The sequence below is a fragment of the Salmo salar genome, chromosome 21 (assembly GCF_965601325.2).
Source record: "Salmo salar chromosome 21, fSalSal1, whole genome shotgun sequence".
NCBI lineage: Eukaryota > Metazoa > Chordata > Actinopteri > Salmoniformes > Salmonidae > Salmo > Salmo salar.
This window is the reverse complement of record NC_138311.1, coordinates 33,706,913-33,712,500: the sequence shown is the minus strand read 5'-3', so window position 1 is coordinate 33,712,500 and position 5,588 is coordinate 33,706,913. Positions and strand designations below refer to the sequence as shown.

General features: G+C 45.2%; 1 protein-coding gene across 2 annotated transcripts in view; it reads right to left on the bottom strand.

The window, feature by feature from the left end:
* The window catches only part of LOC100380296 (ecto-NOX disulfide-thiol exchanger 1), an 84,183-nt gene extending 80,113 nt beyond the window's left edge, over positions 1 to 4,070 (bottom strand). The window contains 1 exon segment of one of the 2 annotated variants that reach the window (NM_001173581.1): positions 3,901 to 4,070. The gene's annotated coding sequence lies outside the window, so the exon portion shown is untranslated. 2 annotated transcript variants of the gene reach the window in all.
* Positions 4,071 to 5,588: the final 1,518 nt, after the last annotated feature.

Genomic DNA, 5,588 nt, shown 5'->3' with positions numbered 1-5,588 from the left:
CACACACACACACACACACACACACACACACACACACACACACACACGGCCAGCCAGACCCCAGCCTAGTTAAAGGACTTAAATATCACGGGGGGGGGGGAGTAGAAAACCCCCCCTCAAAAGAGCTAGCCTCATTCTTTTACCACAGTATTCTCTCCATCTTTAAACAGGACTGGAAGTGCTAGACCACAGACAATTCATTAACTATAACTACTCTACACAGAAATCAAAACAACTTCAACCAAAGGAAAAGGTGACTGTTCAGAACATGCATACTGTGTGAAAAGTATCTGTTTTACAGATTTAAAAGGATCATGTTAACTGATGAAAGATAGATTGTGCTGAATGCATGCCAGTTCCCTTTCACCACATACACACACGATAAAAACACGCTAATAGTCAGATAAAGCTGAACTCCCTCCCTCCCTCTCAGACAGAGAAGCAGGCTGGCAGGCAAGCAGGCAGAGAGGCAGCTAATTGTATTTCCTGCCTGTTGTTCCATGTGCTTCAATCCCAATTAGATGTGCCTGGTCTGATCTGCTGCCAAGTCTCAGCCTGACTGACTTGAGTTCAACTTTCCTTGACTGACAGAAGCTTAAAATTGGGCACATACACATACACACCCAGGCAGGCAAAAGGCACACACACATGGACACACACACACACACACACACACACACACACACACACACACACACACACACACACACACAGGCCATTTCTGACAGTAGTCACACGAGGGGAGATTCTCCCACCACAGTGTGAGACAGCCAGGGAGGAAACAGCAGTCAGAGCCCTGGGCGAAGGAAACACTGTGACTGAAGAGCTTTCTAATTCACACAATGACCACTGAGGGTGTGTGTGTGCATGTGAATGCATGTGAAGAGGAGAGGCATGCCATGGGTAATCCCATCACCATCTCCTCCTCAGGCTCTCCAGTGTCCATTTCCATTCGGCTCCATAACGACAGCAAGATACAGACATGCAGCTAACACACTCTCACACACACAGCAGGTGTGTATTCTGTCCCGTTAAATCTCCAAACATAGTTTGTGTCTGCCTACAGGACCCAGCTCGGGGTGTTACTAAAATCAAGAGATGAGAGAGAGAGATGAGAGAGAGAGAAGGTCTAATTCCCTTGGCTGGGGATCGACGGCAAACACAGCTTGTGTTTCTTTTAAACACAAGTTCTGAATCAGGTCTGTAATTGTAGACTTGATTATGTATTGAACCTATTTAAAGGGGCAGAACCGGGCTATAATATAACAGCTCATCAGTAACTGCCACAGTAATCAGTGCCAGTGGTTGTGTGTGTGAGGAACGGTGTGGGGTCAATGGAGGTAGAGCTGTGTTTGTGTGTACAACATGAATAGCAGTGCCATCCTGTTAACTCTGTGATTTGGTGTTATATTATGCCATTCACAGAGCAATAATATGCATGGTCACTGGATTCATTCAATATAGAGAGGTGTGAATGTAAAGAGTTGACTCAACAATCTCCCTTTCTCACTCCCTCAGTCTCTCTCTTCCCATCTCTCTCTCTCGCTCAGTCGGTCTCTCTCGGTCTCTCTCTCGGTCTCTCTCTCTCGGTCTCTCTCTCGGTCTCTCTCTCTCGATCTCTCTCGGTCTCTCTCGGTCTCTCTCGGTCTCTCTCACTCGATCTCTCTCGATCTCTCTCGATCTCTCTCGGTCTCTCTCGGTCTCTCTCGGTCTCTCTCTCTCGGTCTCTCTCGATCTCTCTCGGTCTCTCTCGGTCTCTCTCTCTCGGTCTCTCTCGGTCTCTCTCTCTCGGTCTCTCTCGGTCTCTCTCGGTCTCTCTCTCTCGATCTCTCTCGGTCTCTCTCGGTCTCTCTCTCTCGGTCTCTCTCGATCTCTCTCGGTCTCTCTCGGTCTCTCTCGGTCTCTCTCTCTCGGTCTCTCTCGGTCTCTCTCTCTCGGTCTCTCTCGATCTCTCTCGGTCTCTCTCGGTCTCTCTCTCTCGGTCTCTCTCGATCTCTCTCGGTCTCTCTCGGTCTCTCTCTCTCGGTCTCTCTCTCTCGGTCTCTCTCGGTCTCTCTCTCTCGGTCTCTCGGTCTCTCTCTCTCGGTCTCTCTCGGTCTCTCTCGATCTCTCTCGATCTCTCTCGGTCTCTCTTGATCTCTGCTCAGTGGTGATTGTTTTAATGGTTGAGGCTGTTGTTTACTGACGTCAGTTATCTTCTCTGAACTCATGCCATGTTTTCCAAAACAACCCCAATGCCCCCTGGGAAATTTGACTGTTGTTGTTATGTTGTCAACTTTATACCCGTTTCTCCCCTCTCCTCCTTTCTCTCTCTTTCAATCTGTGAGTTAATATTTAGTTGTCTGAATCACGTTAATGTAACATCACTCACCAGCCTGCAGTGAAGGATGTTTGTTTGGTCTCTGAAAGGCCTTCTCTGCTTTCATAATTCACCCATCTGTTTAGTATTAAGTCATATCGTAATTATATTATCTCTAATGAATCTGTAATCAAACATTGCATTTTGTCCTTAATAAATAGAATTAATATGTTTGGCCATATTTGCAGCCTGCAAAAATTCAATTAATAGATGGAAAATGTAATTTGCAATTTCAATTAAGACTAGCTTAACCACCAGCCCCTGCACCCTGTCTCTCTCTACTGTAATTCTCAGGGGAACGTGTGTTTTTTGAATTCAACAGCCTGTCCATATCTATGCCTATATGGAAAGTACATCTAATGCAGACTTCAAGGCCAAACCTTTCCAACATGATGGTCCTTTGTTACCAGCTGCACTGGCTTTAAGCTGTATCATTGTATTTTCATAAGCAGGCACATCTAATGTAATAGAAGGTACAGTCAGTTCTATAGATGACTCATGTTCTCTTGCATAGTCATACAGACAGACACACATACAGTGCGGCTAACTGAGATATTACTAACTGAGATATTAAATGAGATTTTTCATCCAAAGGCTCTTAGCCGAGGTTCCATTAGGCACATTGTGTAATTCATGCTGAGTTATATTCACTTCACTTAGTCTACATGCAGCACTATGAGTGTTACCAATCTTACCACACTAACGTTCCCCGAATGATTGCACCCCCCCTCTCCGCTCTCCTTGGTGCTGAATCGGTTGCCCAGGTGACGTGTTATCAAGGGCATCCACCAGGCAGCGAGCTGAAGTGTTTGACTCACCGTCACTGTAGCAAAGTAAAAGCATCGCTCTCTGGATCCACTTAACCAACATGCTCTTTCTCGCCATACCAATAACGGTTTTCTGAAGTACTAGCATGTTAGGCTGATTTGACCCTAAATAGATCCCAGATTTAGCCAACAGTTTTCTATTAGTCTGTAACAAAAAAAAAAAGCATTCAAAACAGTGGATTAAACTAGCAAATGGGTCTACATCGAATAGTAGGCTAAACTGTTTAGCAATTATGAATTGTGGTTCCATCTATTTGCGTGGCTCCCATGCCCTGTTGGAAGTCTGTATTTTAGTATAATATTTCAATAATCCAATTGTATGTCTCTAAAACCATGCCAATGTCAATCAACAAATAGCCTGGAATAAATGGAAACATTCAACATGTTCGATATGACATGGCAACATTATATTAGCGTGCTAGAGGCATTATCTTTCTCTCTGTCAGTTTATCTCAATACCTAATCACACCACAACCTCTCAGTACCCAATCAATCACACCAGAACCTCTGTCCAGATGTAGATATCTCACTAGGTTAATGGTTGTACTCATGCAGTAGTTGGTATAGGAGGTGACACCGCTGCCTTGGAACAGGACATTACCAGCAGCGAAACCTCGATAGATGGCCTACCACAATCACACACTGTCAGAAACACACACAAATCGACGCGCATAAGACGCAAGTATTTCACAAAGAAGCCGGCCTGTATCGTACCGTTTCAAACTGAAGTTTTCATAGACTCCGGACGAGAAGAATTGATGCTGTAATCCTTTGACTTAAACCTCGAAAGACGGAGATGCGACGCTGCTGTCAACGCTCTTCTTTCTCTCCTGCGAGCTCTGGCGCATGCTTCCTCCTGTTTAGGTATAGAAAATACGGAGTGGGGCGCGATAGGCGCGCGCCGTGCACGACTCGACAGGCGGGTTGACTGCCTATGAAACGAGCAAGGACGTTTTCAGGTGCGGAAAATCGCATTACACCCAGGGAACAGAAAAGAGAAAAGGAAGCCTGCGGTCGCTCTTGTCTGGGTAAAATACAAGCCAGCCGGATATAGAGATACACTACATGACCAACAGTATGTGGACACCTGCTTGTCGAACATCTCAATCCAAAATCATGGAGTTGGTTCCCCCTTTGCTGCAATACCAGCCTCCACTCTTCTGGGAAGGCTTTTCTCTAGATGTTGGAACATTGCTGCAGGGACTTGCTTCCATTCAGCCACAAAAGCATTAGTGAGGTCGGGCACTGATGTTGGGCGATTAGGCAGTTTGAAACTTGGTAGTGAGTGTTGCAACTGAGGACAGACGATTTTTATGCGCTATGTGCTTCAGCACTCTGCAGTCCCATTCTGTGAGCTTGTGTGGCGTACCACTTCACTCCTAAAATCCGTTTTTGCTCCTAGATGTTTCCACTTCACAATAACAGCAGTTACAGTTGACCAGGGCAGAAATTTGACGAACTGACTTGTTGGAAAGGTGGCATCCTATGAAGGTGCCACGTTGAAAGTCACTGAGCTCTTCAGTAAGGCCATTCTACTGCCAATGTTTGTCTATGGAGATTGCATGGCGGTGTGCTCGATTTTATACACCCATCAGCAACAGGTGTGGCTGAAACAGCCGAATCCCCTAATTTGAAGGGGTGTCCACATACTTTTGTATATATAGTGTGTATATATAGTGATGTATAACGGTTAGCTGCAGATATTGCCGCAGCCTAATCAATCTTCTTCCTGGGGTTTTATATCAGATCCGTTACATCGCTTGTTGTTTATCATCATTAGATAATAGGCCTCCTACCGCTGCTTATCTCACCTAGGAGGGCTTCGATCTCTCTACACACTGACAAATCACAGTCAATGACAATACCTGCTCTGCCATTTGTATTTCTTTCTAGAAAAGGTCAGTTTTCAGGTTGGTTTACATTGATGTTGTCACTCAAATGAAATTTGAATGGCAGAGGCAACAACAACAATCATATTTGAATGGCAGAGGCAACAACAACCAAGCAGTCAACAATACCTGGCATATCACATCAGTTCCGCAGTATAATAATAACCAACAACTCTTACATGAAAATCTAATGGGAAATATATGAAATAGGATCTAATATGTATGAATTAGGAACACAGTAAATAGATTCCTCCACACCTCAAGTAACCTTGACAATACAGATGACTCTGCCCTCCCTCAGGCATGATGGAGGAGGACATGTGCACAGGTACACACACACACACGCACACACGCACGCACACACGCACGCACGCACACACACGCACACACACGCACACCCCACAGGATACTGTAGCTATAGAAACTGTGTCTGCAGGATATTCGTAGGATGGCACAGCAGGTAATGATTTCAATGTGGATGAAATCTTCCTACAAACATTCCATTGATTGTCC